The 25,051-nt window shown below is 41.6% G+C and overlaps 1 protein-coding gene across 5 annotated transcripts in view; it reads left to right on the forward strand.

Annotated features, from left to right (window-relative positions):
- Window positions 1-482: 482 nt before the first annotated feature.
- KCNG2 (potassium voltage-gated channel modifier subfamily G member 2) overlaps window positions 483-25,051 on the forward strand; it is a 52,243-nt gene continuing 27,674 nt past the window's right edge. Inside the window, exons 1-2 of one of the 5 annotated variants that reach the window (XM_083518712.1) lie at window positions 485-889; window positions 1,182-1,390. The gene's annotated coding sequence lies outside the window, so the exon portion shown is untranslated. Of the gene's footprint in view, window positions 890-1,181; window positions 1,391-1,567; window positions 1,613-1,826; window positions 1,848-24,799; window positions 24,939-25,051 lie in introns of those variants that run through there. The other 4 variants (XM_083518711.1, XM_083518715.1, XM_083518714.1 and 1 more) reach the window with 4 other exon arrangements.

Below are 25,051 nucleotides of genomic sequence, written 5' to 3' on the forward strand. Positions count from 1 at the left end.
TCTCCTGAAGGGAGAGTAAACAGTCTGGAGGCTGGTATGCAGGCTGTGGGAAAAGAGAGACCTTTGCTTTTAGATCAGCTTGGATCATTTTCCTATTTTGTAAGATGCTAAGCCTATGCTGGACATTGTATTTGGGACCCGTTTCATTTGATGTTTCTGCTTTATTTCAATGAGTCCTGCCAGTAAAAGTTTGAATATTTTTATGGGTGTGGACAATGAGGAGCCGTTTCTTATGCTCAATATCTGCAACACGTTGAGTGCTCGTCCAGAAAAGTTCAGACCCTCCAGTGCTAGGCTCACGAGGCGCTTTCCTCCTCGTTGCTTAGGACTTCGTAGCAGCTGGGGAAGCGCCACAAAAGCCCCTTCAGGGGGCGCGGGAGGAGAGAGCCGCCCGCTTTCCCGCCCTCGCCGGCCTCCTGGGGCGCACGCAGCGCTCGCGCCCTCCGCAGCCCGCCCAAACGCGCGGCAATGCCGGGCGAGGCGCCGCTCCTGCACCCGACGGCCTTTTCTGCGGGGCTTCTAGCGGCAAGCGAGTGTGCGCGCAGAAGGCGGCGCCTGAGGCGAGGTGGCGCGGGGCGGCGTCCGGCTCCCCCGCCCCGTTTCTGGGCTGCCTCCTCCGAGCCGGCAGGGCGGCTTCCTCCTATTAGTGCCCGGACGGGATTGGGGAAGCACCTGCAGCGCGCCGCCGAGAGGGTGCAGCTTGCCGGGGCTTGAAGCGTCGCAGGGAGCCTGGGCTGGGGAGCGCGCAGCCTCGTCCCTTCCTTCCTATCCATCCGCGGGGCAAAAGGAGAGAGAGGGGAAAGTCCGCTTTTGGTTGCTGCCGGAGCTTGGCGAGCGGCTTCGCAGCGCGAGGGAAGGAGCTAAGCAGGAGAGTTGCTGGAAAGTGGAGGTGAGCGAGCCAAGGAGCCGGCGCCGAGGCGTGCGGGAAGTTTGGGTAGGAGCTGCGAATTGGTCAGATCCGGTAAAAAAGGGCTCCGCGCGCAGCCCGAGCCTTGCGGCGTGATTCCTCGGGTGCAAGTCCCGCTTGTTCCCGGCGAAGACCTCGTAGCATTGCAGCCTTAAAGCGCGAGGATAGCGCCGTAGCTTAGCTAAACAGGCTAGCTATGTGCATGAGATCCGGTCCAACTTGATTTCAGAGAGAGAACCAGTTGCAGCATCTAAACGCCTCCTGCTTTTTTTAGGTTACCAAGATTCTAAGAAAAACCCCAAGTGCTCCCTTCCTTCTTGCCGGGTGCAAGGAACTGGGTGGCGTAGATTGTCTGTAAAGGCGTTGGCAGGGACTTTCTCTGCTATTTTTCCTCTCTTGAACTCCTGAGATTCCTGCTGAAATGGAACGCTGTGGTGCATCGCCTGTTATCAGCCTAATGGGTCATCACATGTAATAAGTCGAGTGAGTCTCCTTTCTTTCTTCTCAATCCCTGGCCTCCGTTCCTCGTTAGGCAGGAAGAAAACAAACTTCAGGCGCTGCTATAGTTGATATTTTGCATTCTGGCTTAATAAACAAGGGCATAAAACAAAAGAGAACCAAAAAGCGAGATTGCTTACTTTCTCTTTTTTTCCTCCGAAGTCCAGACCTCACTTTACTCAAAATCTGCTCAGTGGCAGGACCAAGGTGTGCGTGGTTTAGAATAGATAATCGTGTCTTGCATGGTATGTTTAGTGTGGTCTTGAATTCGTATGGGATGGGTGGTGACTTGTAGTTTCTGGGACCCAGAGCCAAGTTGCTGTCAGGTTCTCATCACCTCCTCCATCCATAAGATAAATTATTGGTACTAGTAACTGCCCGCATGGGAAATGGCACCCACTTTACCCCCATATGAAAGTAGGTTTTCCTGGAACTGTGATAGGTAAATAAATTTAAATATAATTTATAAGTGTGATATGCATCAAAGATTAGTTTTTTTAAAAAGGTTGCATGATGAAAAATTAGTGGATTTTATTTTTAGAAGGAGAACGCTATGTGTGTAAGCTATAATTGATCATCACTGTTTTGGCTTTCAGATAACTGGGCTTGGTTGTCATCAGAGTGCCTTTTTGTTTTTCTAAAGTGAATCTGCTTCTGCATTTTATAATGTATGGATGAGCATGGATGAACCAAGTGACCCTTAAGAGTAAAGTTTAACTTTTATCAAATTTAGAAGAAATCAGTAGTCCTTAGAACTGAAGAGCTCAGTATGTTTTTCAACAAGGGGTTATGGTGTTTTCACTTAAAAACTAGATGCCAAAATACTGTGCATATTATGCTTAGTGTTTATAGAATATACTTTCTGGTTGCATGCACTGTGTTCACTGTACTGTGTGTAACAATATAATTTAAGATTTCATCTCTGTGGGGAATCTAATGCTTGTAGTTTAGCTCCCTTGTGTCCCTTGTTTAAGGTCTCATTTGAAATTTAAGTGACAAAGAGGACTTGGACTTGTTTTGTTTGAGAGATCCTTGTAAATGGTAAGAGCTAATCTTTCAAGAGCTGAAAGCATAAAGTCAGCTGCTTATTTATATTCAGGATAAACTTGTTTCAGTTATTCTGTACATTGGTGTATGTGTACATGAGACACAGTCCTTTTTTTGTCTTGGTCAAGCCCATGTAAAGTTAAGGGAGACCTAAACTTGGTTTATGTTTTAGAGCAGCTTCTTAGAATTTGTTCCCTGCATGAGGTTGCCACCTGCAGAGGCAAGCAGTGTCATTATGACATATATATACTTGCACGCCACCCCAAACTCTTGAGTGGTGCAATATTCCAGGTTCTAGTTGCTTACACAGGGATTATGTTTCCTTCAGAATGAGGGTCAGTGGAGATGGTCTCTTTATGATACATGGTTTATTTACACATACAGTGGTACCTCGGATTGCAGACACTTCAGGTTGCAGATGCTTCAGGTCACAGACTCCACTAACCCAGAAATAGTACCTCGGTTTAAGAACTTTACTTCAGGATGAGAACAGAAATCGTGCAGTGGCAGTGGGAGGCCCCATTAGCTAAAGTGGTACCTCAGGTTAAGAACAGTTTCAGGTTAAGAACGGACCTCCAGAACGAATTAAGTTCTTAATGTGCGGTATCACTGTATATCCAACCTGTGATGGAGGGGATCACAGCATTAACACCCCAAGAGGGCCTTGCTGCCCCCATAGTCACAGCTTTGGATTCAAACAGAAATCAAACATCTCTCTGGCTTCCCAGCTTGTTGTCCCCACTCCTTTCTAGCTCCTATCACTTAACTCTCCACTCTGGCTTCCCAACAAGGGAAGCAGGTGGCACTGTGGGTCAAACCACAGAGCCTAGGACTTGCCGATCAGAAGGTCGGTGGTTCAAATCCCCACGACGGGGTGAGCTCCCATTGCTCGGTCCCAGCTCCTGCCCACCTAGTAGTTCGAAAGCACATCAAAGTGCAAGTAGATAAATAGGTACCGCTCCGGCGGTAAACAGCATTTCTGTGTGCTGCTCTGGTTCGCCAGAAGCGGCTTAGTCATGCTGGCCACATGACCCGGAATCTGTACGCTTGCTCCCTTGGCCAATAAAATGAGATGAGCGCCGCAACCCCAGAGTTGGTCACGACTGGACCTAATGGTCAGGGGTCCCTTTACCTTGACCTAACTACCAACAAGTTGAGGGAGGGAGGGGGCCTACCCATTTGCCCTCTGGTGCTAAACCACTTCCTTTCCTAGGCTATATACCCTCACCAGGAATTTGAATCCTTTCTTATATTTTAACACTTGTAACTCTTGCTGGATCCAGAGAGTAGAAGGGTTGCCAGCATACAGCCTACTCCCCTCATCCCAAACTTATACCACTATCATAAAAAAAGGATCCTGGCTGCTCAGGCTTGTACAGGTCTACTCAGAAGTAACGTGCATAGGGCTAGGTAAGAGTGTAAAGGACTGTGGCATAAGTTTGCCTGTTTAATCATTTATGACACATTCTGATTTGACAATGGTGTAACTGGAATGACCGCTCCCCGCTTAAAATGGGGGGCGCCCTTTGCGTGGACGCGTGCAGCCCCTAGATCTGGAGCGGCTCCAACAGCATAGGCTTGGCTTTGCCTTCCCTCAGGTGGGATACCTGGAGGTCTCCACCTACCTCAGTCAGTTGTCCAATCCCACCTGGGGGAAGCGTTGCCAAGGAGACCAGGCCAGGTAGGGGAGGGATTACCTGCCCACACAATAGAGGGAGGATCTTACCTAGAAATCCTCACTTGGCTCCAGAGCTTCTCCCACCCTACCCACCCTCAGTTAAGGTCTTATTTTGCAGGTTAACTTTTCTTCACAGGTTGTGCAGGTTAACTTTTCTTCACAGGTATGCGGGCGCTGCTACGTTAAGGTCGCTGTTAAAGGGCCGGAAAGGAATTTCCCTGCATTGGCAGGTTTCGCCTTTCCTGTAGCAAAACGTCACAACTTTGGCGGTATCAGGCCTTGGGCGGAATCCTTTTGTCCATCTTCCTCTTGCGGCGGCGATACCAGGGTTCCCCGTTAAAGGGGTTTTTCTGAAGGGAGGCTTTGGCCGTACACCGAAAGGTCGTCATTGCTCCCTCCTGCGGCGTTGGCGTTACGGGGGTGGCCATCTCTGCTTGAACATATGTTCTCCAGAGCCGGCCCATCCCCCCCCACACACACTGGATAACCCTGATGCTCCCTAGGTCCCCGGCTTGGGACCGGGGAGGGAGAACGCCCAATGCCTGAGCCAAGGTCTACCCACATTTGAAATTTAATAAAGTTGTGGCCAATTTAATCCCATAGCACGTTGTCTTGAGTCGTTATTCACATGACGGGGGGACCGTGCAGGATCTGGGGACTCCGCCTGTCCACGCAAATGAGTCTAGACTCAGTTTCAGAGATGAGATTAAAATTAGCTGCGAGAAAGCAATTGACTTCCATCTGACTTCACGTGCCATTTTACGCTAAGAGTTTCTCCAAGTGTTTTTAATGCATATCCCCCTCCCCCAAGACCCCCTGCTATAAAAGGATTCTTTTATAGCAAGCAATCTTGACTTTGTACCTGCATCTCCATTTTCACGCTCCTTGATGTTTCCACAGACTTTGCTTGTAGAGTATGTTGGATCTCACAAAGAGATATATCCCCTTCTGTAGTATATGGGGGGAAATGTTTTCCATGTTATGATACAAAACATCTTTCATTTGGTAATATCTGTTTATTACCTCAGCCAATGTATTTTCACAGTTGTCGATCTATTGGCAAATGGCATTTTCCTTTTATGGAAAATTATTCAAAATTTATTTATTCATTTTTTTATTCCCAGTTATCTCCCTCTTTCTCCCAAGAAGCCCAGGCCAGTGGGCATAATTTTATTTTATGTTTCTTTTCCCACTGTAGGTTAGGATGAAACATGGTGCCTTGCTCAAAGTGTCATTGCAATCTTCGTGGCTGAGCAGATCCCAGCCTGATCCAACACTCTGTGTGCGATCATTCAGACTTCTGGTGACACCACACTAGCTCTCCATTTATGTATTTTATTATTATTCTGCAAAGTCCTGAGTATGATTCACAGAGCAATCTTGTACATGTCTACTCAAAAAGAAACCCTGTTAAGTTCAATGAGCCTTCCTCCCAGAATGTGGATACAGGATTTTAGCCAGATCCTGCAGTCCTGTAGCCCCTGATATGATGATCCAGCATCCATAGAAAGCTTCTCCTCCTCCAAGTTTGGAGAGAGAGACCTGATATTAGATGTTCTCTACCTACATTGGGGTATTCTAAGGACACACCAGGAGAAGGCTTGGATCAAAAAACACAGAACCAAACAAGAGATGAAACTATGCCAGCCCAGGAACTGGCATATTTTATTTTCCTCTTGTTCCCAGTGGGAGGAAAATTGTTCACAGTCCCACCACCAGCATCCACACAATAAACAGAAAAGGATGGTCCCCTGACCTCACTTCCATCCTGCAAGGATGATAAGTTCATTGGATTGCAGTGGTTCAACTACCGTTGGTAGTCTCCCCTTGCACTGTTAATGCATTGTTTTGGGTGGAAATGCCAGCGAATGACAGCAGAAATGAGAGAACATGCACCAGAGTTTACACACACTGTGCCTAATCATGTGGAATGGAAAAACAATTTTATTCAGGTGTTTTTGCAGTTTTTTTCAATTAGTTTTCTTTTTCATACCAGTACATTTCAGATGAGAAAACATGGAGCTCACAACACCTTGAGACAGAATATTCTCACTTGATATGTTTTGTATCAAGAATGAGCTTTTCATTACTTTTTTTTTAAAAGGTAAACCTTTCATTTTTCAGATCTGAATGTGGCTTAAAAATCTGAATGCAGTAAAATATAAGATTGAAAGACTGCATCAAATAAGCATGTAATATAATTTAAAATATAACAGCAACGGGAACACAGTGGTATTGTTCCCCTCCCCAAAAAAGTTAGCAATACTTTAGAATGGGGGTGGATAACTTATTGTCCTCAAGACTCCCATTTCCATCAGTCCCAGCCAACATGGCCAATGGTCAGTGATGATGGGAGTTGTTGTCCAATAACATCTGGAGGGCCACAGGTTCCCTGCCCCTGTTTACAAGGTAAGTGGAATGATGAGAGGGAAAGAATTACTTTCATGCAAGATCAGGAAATTAGTTTTTCCTTGTGTTTCATATAACCTTTGAAGATGGCCATTTAGACTGTAATTCTATAATCTTGGAGTAAGCTCACTGAAAACGAGGATTGCTTCTGACTAGATGATGTAGGAGTGTTGTGACATAAAATCCCAGTTCATCCTTGATTGATGTCTCAGGGTCTTCTTATATTGTCTGGTTTCTTGAGGCCCCTGGAGTGGGGGTAGATGTAATAATTGACAGTTTTTGTGGTGCATTCCAGATAGCATAGTCCTGTAGCAGGTCTGTAGTTTCATAGCATCCAGCCCACAGTATTGAACTCCTGAAAAGGTGCAGTTTTGTTTGTTGGCTCATCCATTGCCTCAGTGAGCATTGTAGGAGTATTGGGGACATTATTGGTTAGTGCCTATAGCATCAGTTGAGGTTAGTTGCTTTTCAGCTACAACAGCAAATTAAAAAGGGGAATGCAGTGGATGTAGCCTACCTTGATTTCAGCAAGGCATTTGACAAGGTGCCCCATGATATTCTTGTAAAGAAGCTGGTAAAATGCGGTCTTGACTATGCTACCACTCAGTGGATTTGTAACTGGCTGACTGACCGAACCCAAAGGGTGCTCATCAATGGTTCCTCTTCTTCCTGGAGAAGAGTGACTAGTGGGGTGCCACAGGGTTCTGTCTTGGGCCCGGTCTTATTCAACATCTTTATCAACGACTTGGATGATGGACTCAAGGGCATCCTGATCAAATTTGCAGATGACACCAAACTGGGAGGGGTGGCTAACACCCCAGAGGACAGGATCACACTTCAAAACGACCTTGACAGATTAGAGAACTGGGCAAAAACAAACAAGATGAACTTTAACAGGGAGAAATGTAAAGTATTGCACTTGGGCAAAAAAAATGAGAGGCACAAGTACAAGATGGGTGACACCTGGCTTGAGAGCAGTACATGTGAAAAGGATCTAGGAGTCTTGGTTGACCACAAACTTGACATGAGCCAACAGTGTGACGCGGCAGCTAAAAAAGCCAATGCAATTCTGGGCTGCATCAATAGGAGTGTATAGCATCTAGATCAAGGGAAGTAACAGTGCCACTGTATTCTGCTCTGGTCAGACCTCACCTGGAGTACTGTGTCCAGTTCTGGGCACCACAGTTCAAGAAGGACACTGACAAACTGGAACGTGTCCAGAGGAGGGCAACCAAAATGGTCAAAGGCCTGGAAACGATGCCTTATGAGGAACGGCTAAGGGAGCTGGGCATGTTTAGCCTGGAGAAGAGGAGGTTAAGGGGTGATATGATAGCCATGTTCAAATATATAAAAGGATGTCACATAGAGGAGGGAGAAAGGTTGTTTTCTGCTGCTCCAGCGGACACGGAGCAATGGATCCAAACTACAAGAAAGAAGATTCCACCTAAACATTAGGAAGAACTTCCTGACAGTAAGAGCTGTTCAACAGTGGAATTTGCTGCCAAGGAGTGTGGTGGAGTCTCCTACTTTGGAGGTCTTTAAGCAGAGGCTTGACAACCATATGTCAGGAGTGCTCTGATGGTGTTTCCTGCTTGGCAGGGGGCTGGACTTGATGGCCCTTGTGGTCTCTTCCAACTCTATGATTCTATGAAAAAGGAGAAAAATACTATTCTTGCATTAATTAACATTAGCATTTGTTAACATTAGTGTTATTTGCAAACCTAACCAAGATAGAATAGAAATGATTGAACAGTCAGGTGGTAGCTCTGTCCTTCTGGCTCCTCCAGAAGGGTGTTGAACTCAGGAAGCCAACTGCAATCTCTTCAAGAGTCTCAGCCTGCTGCTTTTTTGCACACATTAATTAACTTAAATATTAATTAGCTTAAATATATGCAGTCTTGAAATAGATCGTTGCTTGCCATTGCCAATGCAGTTTTAGGCATGGTCTATTCATTGGTGAGTTCCAGATATGTGTGTGTAGGACTGGAGTCTTAAGAATATAGTCCTGTGCATCTTTACCTAGCAGCAAGTCCCATTGAACTTAAGTGGGGCTTACTTCTGAGTAGAACATCACAGGATTCTGCTGCATCTAGAGTGTGCTGCTTCTTACTGGAAAATTAAGGGCAGGTTAAAAAGGTGAAAGCCCCAAAGAGAAAGGAATCCACTTTTTAATGTTTGAGTATGACAGAATGGGTTTAGAAAATTAATGAGAGCTGCCTGATGGAAATAATAAGAGTAATATCCAGATGGTAGGCTTGATCTGCTCTCAGTTTACTGTTTGCTAAATGGGAGGACAATCGGGTGCTTTGAAAAACATTTTTTTTTGCTTTTGTTTTATTTCCTGTATTATTCTTGTTATTGAGCCTGTCCTTGCCCTGTCATCATGGCCATTCTCAGTGTTGATTTATGGGAAACTAGTATCAGGTTATATTGATTTAAATCAGGGGAGTTTAAGTTATTGACTTAAATCCCAAAGAAAATGGGACAGTTTAAAGTTCTGATTGAAATCAAGTTTCCAGATTTCTGATTTATATTTTTGTACTGAGTAGGGTATCCTAATGTATACATATTGCTTGCCATAACAAGTAAAACATATCTGCTTGCAACTAAATAGAGATGTTATATTATCCACTACAGAATATTTATATCTGCAGAATTTATGTATTTGCACTGCAGAATTTATATCTGCATCCTGTGGCAACTTGATAGAACTTTAAAAGTAAAAAAAAAATCTGATCTAGCGTGTTTTAAAAAGATTTATTTGTTTTTAAATTGTTGTTTATTTATCATTGAAGATTTATTTTTGTTCACCCTGGCTAGTGGAGGAGGAAGACACAGCTTGCTGTAAATCAGTATAAGCAGTGGATCTGTTCCTATAAAGGATGTCTTTATATATTAATTTTTGTCGTTTGTATCTCAAGAGTTGCCCCAGTAATCTGTGAACCACTATGGTGCAGGTATGAATCTTTTATGTTCTTCCTGTCCAGTAGTATCTACAGTACTTGAATCTACATCAGAGAGAAAGAGAACAGATGATCTCCCAAATTCCACCTAAAAAAAAGTTCTGCATGTATTCTATTTGTGTGTTTCTTTCTTCTTTTTTTAAGAAATACTTCCAGCTTTTAAGTTAACCTCTCTCCAGTATAAACGGTATAACATATCTCTGGGGTACACTGAGTGTATTAATAGTTTAAGGCTATATAAAGTTTTACACATAAATTGCTGCATATAGTTATGTTTGGTTTACATTTCTGAAGTTTTCTCCACCATCGTAGCATCTAGAGACTTAATTATTTCCGAGGAAAGCTCAGATGGTGGAGAACAAGGCAGTTGCTTCAGAGAAGTGCTGATACACTATACGGCCATGCACAGGCTGCTACCAATCCCTTGTTATGCAAAGAGAAGAGAACAAAAAATACACATAAAAGGCAACACATTGAGGCCGAACAGATGGCCCCAGGGAGACAATTTAGAGTAGGACCTATCTCATGAGGGTGTTGCCTACACTGGGATTGCAGGACCCTGTAAAGCACTAGCCACAATGACTATTCTTAAGCAATTTGCCAAGTGTGGCAGGAGAGGATGCCAAGTGTGGCAGGGAGATTCAACGACAATCAAAGAAACTCATATTTTTTGGCTATACAACCAGAAACGGTATCCATGCCTCTCTTCAAGAGCATGAGCTAGTCTACAGTTCTCCATGAAATATTGTTGTGAACAGGGTTTTTAAACTCTGACAAATATGAAAGATGAGAAAAGAGAAAGCCTTCTTTATATTGATGAGATGAGAGTTTCTTTGTCTCAAATTAGACCTAATATAAATAAGATTACCTGGCAAAAGTAAGCTCACACCTCTCATGGGATTTATATACATAAGGTACGTAGGTAAGAGGTTTGTTTATAATTATATTTGGGGAATGATACATGTTCTTTTGTAGCTGTTTGGGTTTATACTTTCTGGGTGTCTCGTGATCATATTATAAAGTAGTTGTGTTCTATGTTATAAAGTTATAGGAGTTGTTTGTTTTCCAATGTATTTCTTTCTTATCAATAAAAAAGGTGTGACATGAGCAAATTTTTATTCTGAAAGTGTGGCCTAGGAAAAAAAGCTTGAGAACCGCTGGACTGGAGAAGGGGAACCTGTGACCCTCGAGATGTTGGTAGACTCCATATTTCATTGGCCCAAGCCAACATGGCTACTGATCAGAGATTTGTAATCTACCAACATCTTGAGGGTCAGAGTTTCCCAATCCCTGCTGTAGATGTCATTTCCTATATATATTGCTCAATTCTTCATCATCAAGGTCCTGCAACTGAAACAACCCTCATGACCTTTTAGGCCTAATGCCAATGTTGCAGACTAAAGCATGGCTTTGAACTGAGAAGATTATTTACTTAATGAGGTCATAAACTGAAGTGATATTCAATGGACATTTCTTAGTTGAACATTTTTATTTAAAGTATAGCAATCAAGATGATTGCCTCTGATGACTTTAAATGTTACTTTGTCCTAGGCTGACCTTTTGAGGAAAGATGCTAATCAGCAATTGGAAAATAATACTAAAACACAGAGCTCCAGAAAATAAATGTTGAGACGGGGCATATGTATCACAAATTCATGTCACTATGTTGTAAGGGTTCAGCCTTTTGTTTAGGATGACCAAAAATTGCAGTATGTTTCCAGTATAGTTTGCAAAACTATCTAGCATTTCAATCATTACCAACCAATTTCCTCAAAAAGTTAAGAATACCCAAAGTTGACCCTTCTTGAATTTGATGGACATTACAATTCTTGGCATCAGCCAGAGATTTTAGAGTATGATCCCCCCTCCCCTGACAAATACTACTACTTCTTAGCAGTTCAAAAGCATGCCCGTGCAAGTGAATAAATAGGGACCGCTGCGGCAGCAATGTAAATGGCGTTTCCGTGCGCCAGTAGTGGTTTAGTCATGCTGGCCACATGACCCAGAAAACTGTGGACAAACTCAGGCTCCCTCGGCCTGAAAGTGAGATGAGCGCCGCAACCCCATAGTCCAGTTGCCTTTGACTGGACTAAACCGTCTAGGAGTCCTTTACCTCCCCCCCCCCCCACCTTATTAACAGTACTGTGAGGCTTTTGCGAGGCTGTTCCAGAATAAGTAATCTGATAATTTCTTACCAAAAGTGTAATCAGTATTGCTGAATCATGGAATTGTAGAATTGGAAGGGACCTCAAGGGTCATCTAGTCCAACCCCCTGAAATGCAAGAATCTCAGCTAAAGCACCCATGACAGGTGGCCATCTAACCTTGGCTTTAAAACCTCCAATGAAGGCAAGTCCACAACCTCCTGAGGGAGACTGTTGCGCGTTTTAAGAGCTCTTACTGTCAGAAGGTTCTTCCTGATGTTTACTCAGAATCTCCTTTCTTGTGACTTGAAAACAAGCTTGCTCCATCCTCCGTGTGACAGCCCTTTAGATATTTGAAGATGGTTATCATATCACCTCTCAGTCTTCTCTTTACCAGGCTATCAACCGTTCCTTATAATTCTTGAGGTTTCTAGACCCAGCTTGAGAATTACTCTACTATAGATACCGGTATTCTTGCATTTTTGGTTTTTAGTTCCTTAAGAAAATGTTTTATGTTGTACTACAGGATGGTTTCTTTTTAAAATGACGCAATACACTGGGGGGGGGGTTTGTTTTCAAGAGTTTCATTCTTTTTCTGTTTGGTTTTGAAAACTTTTCTAACACCTGTTTTTCCTCTTCTATTTTGTTAATGTTGTTATTAAGAGCAATCCTCTCCCGTTGTAATCGAACACTGTTGCCATATCATATTCAGAAGGTTACAGATGAGTATCTTTTTATGTTGGGGCGGCAGCTGACTTAGAATAACCCATGAATCCAACATCTGCAGGACTCTCTGGTAGAGACCCCTATTAACCTTGATAGTACTTCTTGACAGATTAGTTTACTGGTAAAATAGATCAGCCTTCCTTGATGTTGTGCCCATCAGCTGTGGCGGCTGGGCCTGGTGGGAGCTGTATTTCAAAACATCTAGAGGGCACCAGGTTGGGAAAGGCTGTCTTAGTTCACTGGCACAATCATTTTGAGATGCCCTTTCACACTTTGTCAGAACATGTCTCCCTTGACGGAGACAGCTGAAGCAGGAAGAAAGACAACTAGAGCACAAGTAGTTCTCATCTTTCTCTGAAGCTGGCCAATTGCTAAATATATCATTTTCGAAAGACTATGCTGTGGCAGTCGTGGCTGCAAAGTAACTTCCCTTCTTGGCTGCCAATGTGTCTGCAAAGTCTTGTACAGTAGAGCTGTTTTAGTTGGTAAATGAAAGAGAGAGAGCAGACCAAATGTAAACAGAGCAGAGCAGACAACAGCAGCAAAAGACAATACCTCAGAATAATATGGAAAAATAGGATGTTTAACATTGGACATCTTGCTGTTTCACTAAATTTTTATATATATTTTTTCAGTACCACCTTGAAGCTTTGTCATTGTGTTTGCTTTTTCCAGTTGGTGCATGACCTGGTAAGACCCAGCACTCTTCATCTGAACGTTGAGTCATCATCTGTTTGCTGGAATGAATTTGCTGTTGATGGTGCAGGCAAAATTTTTTGAATTCATTTCAGCTTGGGAGTCCCAAGTTAGGATGCAGAGTTTGAATGTTCTTCACCTCAGTTTTGTCCTGTTCTTTTGGATCATTTCCAGTCTGCCTCTCTCTTCCTGAAGCAGACTTGATTGTGAGGTAGTATGTGCCCTGAGTGCTCACTGGAGGGACAGATCGTGAAGCTGAGACTCCAATACTTTGGCCACCTCATGAGAAGAGAAGACTCCCTGGAAAAGACCCTGATGTTGGGAAAGATGGAGGGCACAAGGAGAAGGGGACAACAGAGGATGAGATGGATAGTGTTCTCGAAGCAACCAGCATGCATTTGACTAAACTGCAGGAGGCAGTGGAGGACAGGAGTGTCTGGCGTGCTCTGGTGCATGGGGTCACGAAGAGTCGGACACGACTAAACGACTAAACAACAACATGTGCAACTTAATGGAGACTGGGGTCTTTGCTGTCTGGGGTTGTTAATGCCTCATTAAGAGAAAGGAGAAGGTCAGGTTTGCAATTCAGCTCTGGATCAAAAAACTACTCTTGCCAACTGTGGTCCTGTCTCCAGCCTTTCCTTTTTGAAGCAGGCTATTGGAACAAGCAGACGCTTTTGTATTTCATCAGGTTTCTAGAAGCATACCAGTTTAATTTAGTAGTCTGGTTATGACACTGAGATACCTGTTATTGCCTTGATGGAGAACCTTTTTTGAATTCCAGAATCCTAGCAGAAGAGGGTTCAAGTTAGTTTACAGTAGCAAAATCAACACTTTTGTGGCACCTTACACACTTAACACATTTACTATGGCATGAACTCTTGTATTCCAACCTGTATCACATTCGTCTCCACAAATCAATCAGAGTATCATATTTAATCAAATACAGGACATCTGATCTATTGTTTGTGCTCTGATAACCCAGTAATACTTAACAAGCTGCCCTGGGACTTATCTTAACTGGCTCACAGCCCACAGGGAGCATATTGCTCTTGTACCTTCTGCCTACTTCTGTGACAAGCCATAAACCACACACAGAGTGCAGATCCTGTCTTGAATAATAATGGTATCTTCCTTCTGCCACTGAAGTATGTTTTATTACACACACACACCCCGAACAGCATATCAAAAAGTATTGGCTCTACTCAGCACAGCCTAGACTTGAGCGTGTTCCTTTGGGACCTTGTGAGAGGAACAGATAATGTGTGTGTTTTCTGAAAACTGCCATTCCAAATCTATATAACTTTTACCATCTTCTGAGTCATCAAATGTCTCTAGTTGGCAAGTCATGTGGATGAGCAGAGGTTCTTTGAGTGTTTCATAAGGTTGCCTGTAAAGCTAGTTTTTAAGGCTCAGCTTTGTCTTTTCAGTTTCCCTCTTTCTCCGTTACATGCTCTCTGAAAAGTAGAGTATTAGCCATCACTTTTGCAGTGTTGCCTTTCCAGTTTTACTTTGTGATAAAGGTAATAGTTTAACATAGAGGTTTTCAACCTTTTTGAGTTCCAACTACATGAAGCCTGCACTCCCCCCCCCCAAATAAGATTTATACTCCACTTGATTGTCAAGAAAAACTGCAACTTTGGGGTCCACAAAGCAAAGCATAGCCAACTAACAATGGATTGTGGCTTCCTGGGGGGCTCCACAGCTCTTCTGTTATCCATAACAGGCAGACCTCCCCCACCCCCCACCCCAGTAACTTGCCATAAATGGCCTGCGAATTGGATTTTGCTTGGTCACAAGTTGCTGACATCTGTTAAAAAACCATTGCAGGGCAGAGGCTTAATGACCTGGTTGTATAGCAGCATGACCTGAATAGCTCTAGAGACAGAAATAAAGAGGCAATAGTTGAGTTTCACCCTTCATATGTGCTGGGTGTAGGATTGCATCCTTTGGGTTTGGCAGCATGAGTACAGGAAAGCTAAACAATGTCTAGTTGGACTTCAAAGAGTTCCTTCAGTAATTCTATGAGATTCTAAAGTAGAAATGCTTGATTGATTCAGAGTTTGTATTGTCCCATGCTTTCTGCATCTTCCGCAGTTAGAAGTTCCACGGGTAAAGAGCACTGGAGCTTTATCAAGTCTTTGTAATGTCTTACATTAGATCATAGGATAGCATCAGTTGCTGAAAGAGAGTGACGGCACCTTAAGAAGCTTCAGCAATAAACATTGGTGAAATACAGCCCATCATCAGCCAGATTTACAGGAATATAGTCACATAATTGAGGGTGGTTTCTTTTATTAAAAAAAGCACAGGTCAGACAGTATATGGAATTGTGATAATTAAATTATTAAGTTATTCACAGTGATAATTCATTAAAACAAACAAATAATTGTTTGTAACCAGGCATCTTGACACTGGTAGGCTAATTAACATAATTAGCTTTTCTCCAATTCAGTCTACAAGTGATAGTAAGAGTATCCCTGTGGAACGAGTATATGGTGTGTGTGTGTGTGAGAGAGAGAGAGAGAGAGAGAGAGAGGGGGGGAGAGAGAGAGAGAGAGACTATTTCTTGTGAAAATGGGAAAGTTAATTGTGCAAATGAGAATAGGGGAGGGGATCCAAATATAGAATTAAGTCTCTTGTCTTCTTTCCGGGAGGGGGGGTGTATTTTAAGATTAAGTGCACAAACCTATGTATATTTACTTAAAAGAGTATCCACTATGTTCAACAGTGGATAACTGAAATTAACTTCATTTCAGTTAATTGTGAATAGGAATGCAACCTTAATTTTTTTGGCCTTGGATTCTGTTGTCTTGCTTCATATTAGGTACACTGAAAACTTGGCTTTCGCCCAAGAGTGGTTAGTCTCTTTTCACAAAATGCCTTTGATGATATTATAAACGTTAACTCTTGGGAAGTAGATAGGATGTCCTTAGAGGAATACTTTAAAGTCTGTTTAGCTTTTAATTTTGATATCTAATATGCTTTCTTTTAGAGTTGCCAAAGGCTTCCAGCTTCCAGTGTTTAACAAGAACATTAATAATAATAACTTTATCAGTGAAATGTAGGAAGACCTACACACCTGGTTATATTTCTGTGTTATTGCTGATATACCCTTTACCCTCTGCAATAGACGACCTTGATCTGCCCTCTCTTCCATTCCCCACCTGCTACACTGGCTTTTCTTTTGTGGTATTGACATATCCTCATATGAACCTCAAAACCAGGTTTGTTGACAAGCAGGACTTAGGAAGGCCTCATTGCAGTCATATTGAAAACTTTAAAAGTTTCTCTCTAATTTATATAAATGTGCATTTTAAAGTTCAGGGTGTTTACCTTTAATGCTGCTATTATATGATGCAGACTTCAAATCTAATAATTTTTGTAGATGCAATAGCAAAGAATATTGGTTCCAAAGGGCAGAGAAATAACCACACCAGCTTCAGGGCAGTGCTCCTTCCCTGTGCTGGGGATCCCTGAATCTGCTCCAGACATGCTCCTGAAACTCGCCTCTCTATGGAGCATCGCCAATGGAGCAGCCATGGTGGCAGAGCTTTCCACTTCCAGTTAAGGGAAAATACCAGCAGCAGAACACCCTCTCTGCCCTTGGAAGGGGAGGGTTGCACCCTAAGTTATATAGAGCACCAGCAGATACATTGTTTTACCCATTTTATTTCTCTAATTCTCTGCAGTCAGCACATCCACAACATTCTCTACCAAATCATAATGGTATGGTGTGTTTTTTAGCTCCAATAAGAATTTTTGGAAATAATAAAATAGTTATCTACTGTAGTCTCATAGCTGTAAATTATTCAAACCCCCTGAGCTTTCCTATCCCAATAAGTCCATCCAATAATTTTAATAAGCAGTGTATTTATCCAGTGTTTGCTGTAGAATGCTTCTTTAAATCCCACAACATGCATATTTGATACAAACTGTCAATACAATATAAATAAAGTCTATTACGTAACTAGATCTTCATCTTCTTCTCTCACAAAGACCATTTTTTTCCTGTTACCTGAATATAATAAAATCACAAGTTGGATCAAAAACTGTTATATATTTTAATAGAAAATGTACAGAGATTTCAAGAGAAGTCATTTAAAAGCTGTTTCCTAAAGGTACAACAAAAGTGAATGCCAAAAACTGGCTGCAGGGTATATATTGCCTCAGTGTTTCCATCTGCAAGGGAAATTGGTTGTGTCTTCATATTTGCTGATTGGAACTTTGTAGATAAAATATTGTTAATAATAACATTGGACTCCGTTAACAAATGACAGAATGTTTTGTGCTCCCACGTATAAATTTTAACAAATTTAGCAATAATGTAAAGACGTAAAAAAGAACGTGAGCCGGAACATACAACTTGGTTTAGGATCTTAGGGCACAGACAGACCTCATGGAAACAGAAGATCTGGGAGAAAATATAGAATTATCATATTGCTTGCTTTAAATCATTCGTTATGGGGGATTGGCAGGGACCGGTTAACAACAGTTGCTTAACCCCTGAACATTCTTTGGTGAGAGAGATTGGCTTGGCTGAACTTTTACCATCATTCATTCTTGGTCTTCAACAGAATAGTCCGAAGGACTTTTCCCAGGCAAGACCAAACGTTGGAGATTATTGTGCCCTCCCTTTCTTCCCACATCAGTCTGTGGCACCTGTGCAGATTCCTCTCTTCTGGTTAATCATACAAGATGTCCAGGAAAAATAATTATGGATAGATTGGAATGATTAATTTGTGTAGTCATCTATACACAGATGGTGTTAATTGGCCTGCAGCCGGATGCAAATTTACAAGGAATTCACATTGCCTTCTTGTAAGTCATTTGCAAGAAATAAATTAGAATAATGATAAAATGTGAACGACTCTGTGGTTTACAGTTATTTAAAAATGTTACGTGTGCCCTTCATTTAAGCATATAAAATTACTTGCACAAGAACAAGCGGCCCCCTTGTGATACTGTAAATCCTCACCGGCCTTTTTTGGTCCAGAATTCTTTGCTCCAAGCCCATTTTGTACTGGCTGGTTAGCAAGTGGCAGCCATTCACTGCTGCTGCTGCTGGAGGCAGGATTTACACATTTTCCATCCCCATATATATTAACATTTAACTCTGAAAATATAATTGCTTTTGGAACAAATACTACTCAAGAGGGAAATTGAAGAGCAGCTGATAAAACCCTGAAATGAAATTAAAGCATTAAACCTGGTTAGTTTTGCAGATTTTTTTTCTTTTCAAGTTCACCCACTGTTCTCTCTGGAGAACACAGAAGTGTGGTGACCCATAATAGATTGTTTTCATGTGCTAATAGCTTGGCAAGTGTGAACTTAATATCTGTTTCTAAGACATTCCAGATAGCTCACAGTCATATTGTTAGTCGTCTCTGAAAGTAGCTGCCATTGCACATTAGTCACTATAGTTAACTTCACCATAAAAGCTACAATAAACTAATAACAGTCTTCCTATTTGTTCCTTTCCTTTGTCAGTAACCTGGTTATTGCTTGTCTGCCTTCCTTGGCTAAGCCACATCAATCTAAACCAAATCTGCTTAGAGGAGACAGCAGGCCCAGGCGAAGCCACAAAGATGACTTCACAGTGACAGACAGAAATTGGTATTCACATAGATTTTTCATTTTGTTGAATGCCTGGCCTGTATGCAACTAACAGTCCTTCGGAAGTTCAGGTTATCATACTGTGCCTTGGCAAGAAGCGCTATAAAAAGGATGGTAAAGATTTTTTTGATTATTTTTTTTTAAAAAAACATTTCTATACTGTCCTTCATCAGAGGATCATCACAGGGCCGTTTACAATATAAAAACACAAGGCTCAGCTGTTGCTGTTCCTCCTCCTTCATTACTATGTTCTGCAAAATAGGAAGTCTAAATTCTTTGCCACAAGAAAATAATAAGAATAAGAAATAAATAAGAATAATTTATTATTTATACCCCGCCCATCTGGCTGGGTTTCCCCAGCCACTCTGGGCAGCTTCCAACGAAACATTAAAAATACAAGAAAATGTCGGACATTAAAAACTTCCCTAAAGAGGGCTAATCTTAGAATAAATGATGCAGTTGCAAATATTGTGTATGCAGATATACTTATTTGTGTAAACTTTTAGCTCCCTTGCTCTCTACGATTATTCTGTGACTGACTGAATGGCATTCAACTCAGAGTAGATCTGTTGAAATTAAGAAGACTAACTTAGTCATATTTATTAATTTCAGTGGATATACCTTCCTTTGCATCGTGGTGTCTGATGTTCTTACATTGTCCTTTATACTGTACTTGGTTTAGAAGTGAGCTACATACATACACAGACCACAATATACATTCAAAGCACTCTTATACTACTTGAAGAATCCTGGCTTCTCCCAAAGACTCTTGGGAACTGTAGTTTGTTAAGGGTGCTGAGCGCTGTTAGGAGACACTTAACAAACTACAGTTCCCATGTTTGTATTGGGGAAACTGTAGCATAAGTGGTATAAGATTGCTTTAAATGTACTGTTTGAATGTGACAGCAATGTGGGTAATGCTCCCATTTTGTATATAAAGGCCATTCAGTCCACTGAACATTTCTTCAGGACAGAAGTGGGAGAGCTGTAGTCTTGATTTCCTCCATATGTCAAAAGTTTCTTGTCTCAGAAGAGCAAGCAGGCTTGATATGGAGCTGAGTTTTGGCCTAGTTCTTTCACTGATGTGCAAAACCATAACATCTGAGCAATGGGACTAAGAAGGGACACATTCAGCCCCAGCCTGTGAACTGAAATTCAGAATAAAAGGTTTTAAGAAAGCGTCAACAGCTTCTTTACTTAACAGTAGCATGTATGTCAGTTTTCAAACTCTTAAGGTATGCTTTACCAATAAACAGCATGTTGCAATATTCTTTAAACAATAAAGGAAAGAGTATAATGAGCTCCTTTCTTTTTTAAACATGGCTAGTTGCTTTTGGTTGTTTATAAATAAACTGTATAGATGGCAAACTTTGCAAGTTTGCATCTGTGTAACAAGGGATATAAATTTAAAACTGCTAATACTGTATTTATAAAATTCTTTATAAAACCTGGGCCCTGTTGGACTGTTGCTATGCATTAATCTGCCACAAACCTTTTATAAGGACTGCTGTATTACAAAGAATTCTAAAGTAAATCAATTCCTGACAGATGCTGAAGTATTGTGTACTCTCCTCTAATGCTGGATTGAGCAGATGAGACCAGTAGTGGGTCTAACGGTCAAGAAGACTGCAGAGGGAAATGAGGGACAGATGTCAACCTGGGAAGGTAACGCATCTAGGAGAAGTAAAACTCTGATCCTAAACCTTTGCTGCCTATACTCATGCATGAGAAAGGCTTCAGGGATAAACCCCGAGGAAAAGCCATAATTTGTGAATAAATCATGGAAAAAATGAAAGATTGGGCCAGTGTGGAGGTTCTTAAATAGTAACTACAGTACCAAATAGAAGAGTGACTATTATGTTTCTTTTCAGACTTGTTCTATGTCAGATTTCTTGCAATGTGCTGAAGCTTGTGTTTATATTATATTATCTTCATAAAATGGTCTACTGTTAACATAATCATGAATAGTTAATAGGTTTCCATTGTCATTTTGGCAAAATCATGAGAATGCTAGAAGTTTCTAGATATTTCCCCAGTGAGCAAGAACAAACTGGGCCAAGTTAACTCTCTCTTAGCTTTATCTTATCTTTCTTGTGAAGGCAACGAGGATGGGCAGGGATCCATCTATGTGTGCCGTCTAGTGTCCCTTGGAGCAATGGCTAATAAAGCCTTTTTTACAAAATGGGCTCAATAAGGCATTTTTAAAGTGTAGTTTAAAATGCCTTATTGAGTCTACCGTCCATTAGTAGTATGGCTTTCCTAGATTACTGTACAATAACAGAGTGATGTATGGTGTGGAAGGCACACACTCAAAGATGGCTCTCAGACAGGAGTTTTTGTCTAGGCCTTGTTCACACACACACACACACACACACACACACACACTGTGCTGGTAAAGGTTTGGGTTAATAAGAAGCGCCTGCAGCTATAAAACAGGAGAAAGGGAGCTGGTGAACATTTAACTCTTCTGTGTTAGTTTTATATGTAATTCATATAGGAAGGAATTTGGGCGGGTTTTTTTGTTTTGTTAACATAAGGAAGCAATAAAAAATGCCCAGCCTCCTGCTGTCCACTCTGATATCACACCTTTGTTACCTTGTTCTGCTGATAGCGTAGCTTATAAGTCCTTATAGATCTTGTACTCAATAGTTTGTTGGAATATATATAGAGAGTGCTATAGTTCTCTTATAATGGCGCCCACCTGCATTCTGGTGAGTTCTGGCTGAAAAAAAGCCCTGGAAATCAACCAAAGTACCTGTGAACCTACTGCAAGGTGAACAAGAAGATCTGGATTGTTATATCAATTCGGTATTTCCTTGGTTTATATTGTTTAGCAATCATAGTTAGATCTCAGTTTCCTATCAGTTATCCATGCTGGCTTAATTATCTTGTTAAAAATTATTTGTTGATACGACTGATGGACTCAGATGCTTCTTTGAGAGGGCTCCAAATCAAAGATAGACATGATATACTAATTTGCTGTATATAAAGTTTCTTAAACAGAAGTTTTAAACTTAGAAAACTTTTATCACTGAGCAGTGAGGTACTATATGGCTTGTATATTATGGGAAGGCCAGCTGTGTGGTTCAATTTTGTGAAATTATGCCCCTAGGTATATCTTTGCAACCCCACTCGAAAAATGATTGTACAAGCCTCGTGAAGGATGTATATGGAGAATAGTGAGGCAGCTTTTGACCTGCAGATGGTTATTGCTGATGATGATTCCAGTTTGACCTTAAGATCCTTCAGGGAATTTGCAAGAGATTAAAGCTGGAAAGAAAAACAAGCTTCTCTTCTTTACAAAATGATTGCCTTTGAGCTAGCGATCTCCAAGACATACAAACAAAAACAGGATGTTATTTATATGAAGCTACTTTCCAAAACTGTTATGGCGATCTCTCAAATAAAGCTGCACGCATCCCCACCCGCCCCTGATTTTTTTCCTTTAAAAATTCTGAAAATCGCGTTACCAGCCATCAACAGCCTGAGCAGCTAGCCTACAAGACTGCCAGCTGCTTTGAATGAACATGGAGCAAGTCGTCCTGGGAATAAGAAGGCTTGATGTCATCCTGTCACTACCGGAGAGAATTATGCAGAAAAAAGCACGGCTACCCCCTATGCTTACATAGGGAAAGCTATTCCCCCCCCATACAGTCTGGCCTTGGGAGAGATGGGATGCTCTAGGCGGACTTACACTGTGTTCATTCAAGGTTAATGGCAGCAAGGAATCCTCTGTGCTAGCTGCTCAGGGTATGAGCAGCTATTTTCAAAAGTTTTAGAGGAAAAAATGGGGGCAGAAGAGAGGCAGCAAGGACTAGATTTAATGGGTCTGCCCTTCCTAAGTAGCTGGCTTTACTGATTTCCCCCCTCCCCTTTGTAGCCCCCATGCTCCTTTGAAAATCCCTACCAAACTTGGCTGCAGTGAGAGGGAGTCAGCAGTATGAAATTGGGAATCTTCCATAACGGGGTGCAATATTTTGGGATTGTTTCCCTTCCCACTGTACCTCTGCATGACACATCTCTGGCCACCATGTCTGGTAGGGCCTCCTCACATCCTTGCTAAATTGGGGGGCACCCCTTCTCATTCTGCTCAGAATGGGCCCTTAATTTCTTTCCAAGAGTTCTGTCCTGAAAGCTCCACTCTGTGCATTGATTTTTGTAGCCATCTGTGTTCTGCGTCCAGGACTGTCTTCTCCCACATGAATATACTCAATTTTAAGATCCCTTGAGAAGCTCTTATTTGGGTCGCCCACCCCTACCCCCGGTTGTGGAGTTATCAGAACTGGACCTTCTCAACCAATGCTTTAGGAATTCCTCTTGTGGGGTGAGGGATATTAGACTGTCTCCAATTTTTTAGTTTTTTGAGGATGTTTGGTGTGACTTGAGTTCAGAGTACAGAGTTCTCGCTGCTGTCGATCAATTCTCTTGACATAGTGTTTTGTATTTTATTATGTTTTAGTTGTTGCTTTAATACATGTTTGGTATTTAATGCTAGTGTTAGGAAACCTCTGAAGATACACTGTTCTCCTTGGCCTTGAAATGCTCTTGTTGAGCTGCTGTTGTTTCGTGGTTTACTGCTGGTTTTATCTATTAGTTGTGTTTTATTGTTTGCTTTTATCTGGTAAGCTGCTTTGAGAGGGCTTTTGCCCTAAATATCTTCAATAAATAACTCAAGTAAATAAGCTGCCTCTTAGCTCCAAAAGGGTGGGGGGGGGGTGTCAGTATTTTTGAAAACATTTGTTTACTATTCCACAATAATAATAAAAATGTTATGTGCATGTGTAGGATATAGCTTTATGGCAATGTTGGAGAACCTGTGGCACTACAACTTGCATTATTCCTATCAGCCATGCTGGGATAGGGCTGATGGAAACTGGAATTCATTGATATCTGGAGGGCCACAGATTTAGCATAACTCATTACTTCATCAGCAAATCTGAAGATGATGATAGGGGCAGCTTTGCAGATATTTGATAGAAATAAAAAGCAAGGCTAGGAAATGAGAAATGTAATGAAGTAGTTTATGAATAGCAGTGAACTTATGGTTTTGGACATTTTTAACTATAGTGCTTACACAGCATGAAATTAATAATATTAAGTAGGTAACAATTGTCCTTTATCCTTTGAATATGACAGTAGCTTCCTTGCCCATCTCATTGTTGTAAGGATTAATTCATTGTAAATGGTTGCATTTTCACTTGTACAGCTAATATATATGTGAGATAAATATATTTAATGGCAAGTTAAGATGGTAAATAAGAATGCACGCTGGGCCCACATTCAGTTTATATATTTTTTGTTCTCAGGGGCACAAATACGAGAATTAGTAAGACTTTGATGTTAGAAAAGGGGAAATAGGAGCACTGGATCTTAGCAGAGGAAATTTCACAAAATGATAAGCAGGGCTGTTTAAAACGATAAGAATGGCAGTGCAGAGAAAGCACCAGATTTTCTTTTAATCTCCATTTTTTATTTGTAACAACAAAGAGATAGTAGTATCAGAAAATTGGGGATAAATTTTATGCTATTTTAGACCTAAGCTGTATAAAGGCTGATCGTCGAAGAATTGATGCTTTTGAATTATGGTGCTGGAGGAGACTCTTGAGAGTCCCATGGACTGCAAGATCAGACCTATCCATTCTTAAGGAAATCAGCCCTGAGTGCTCACTGGAAGGACAGATCGTGAAGCTGAGGCTCCAATACTTTGGCCACCTCATGAGAAGAGAAGACTCCCTGGAAAAGACCCTGATGTTGGGAAAGATGGAGGGCACAAGGAGAAGGGGACGACAGAGGACGAGATGGTTGGACAGTGTTCTTGAAGCTACCAGCATGAGTTTGGCCAAACTGCGGGAGGCAGTGGAAGACAGGAATGCCTGGCGTGCTCTGGTCCATGGGGTCACAAAGAGTCGAACACGACTAAAATAACAATTTCAGCTACTGTTGTTTCATGGTGTCCATTCCTATCTGAATTTCTCAAATAAACTGCATTTCATTAGATTTAATAATAACTGCATGCCTGAATAGAACATATTTCTGCTGTATCTGAGCAACAGCCATGTGTAAAAGTAGAATGAGGCCTAAGTGAATGCCAGCAAAACACACACTTTTTTTCTATTCATGGTCCTTCCAACAAGAAAACATCTGCAACTTACTCAGGATACAGAGAAAGTATCAGTCCCTTGGATTCACACCCTGCAGCAAAATACGCTTTCTATTACCGTTTATGTAGAAGTGAATGAGCACGGTGTTAAATGGGTGAGTAGTGATTTGACAGAACATGGTGCATGTTTGCCAATGTTACTCTTCTTAACCAAGCATCATACACTAGAGGTATAAGCACGTCTTTGTTAAGCATTCTTTTGATATTA

The sequence above is a fragment of the Podarcis liolepis genome, assembly GCF_965112155.1.
Source record: "Podarcis liolepis genome assembly, chromosome: 8".
NCBI lineage: Eukaryota > Metazoa > Chordata > Lepidosauria > Squamata > Lacertidae > Podarcis > Podarcis liolepis.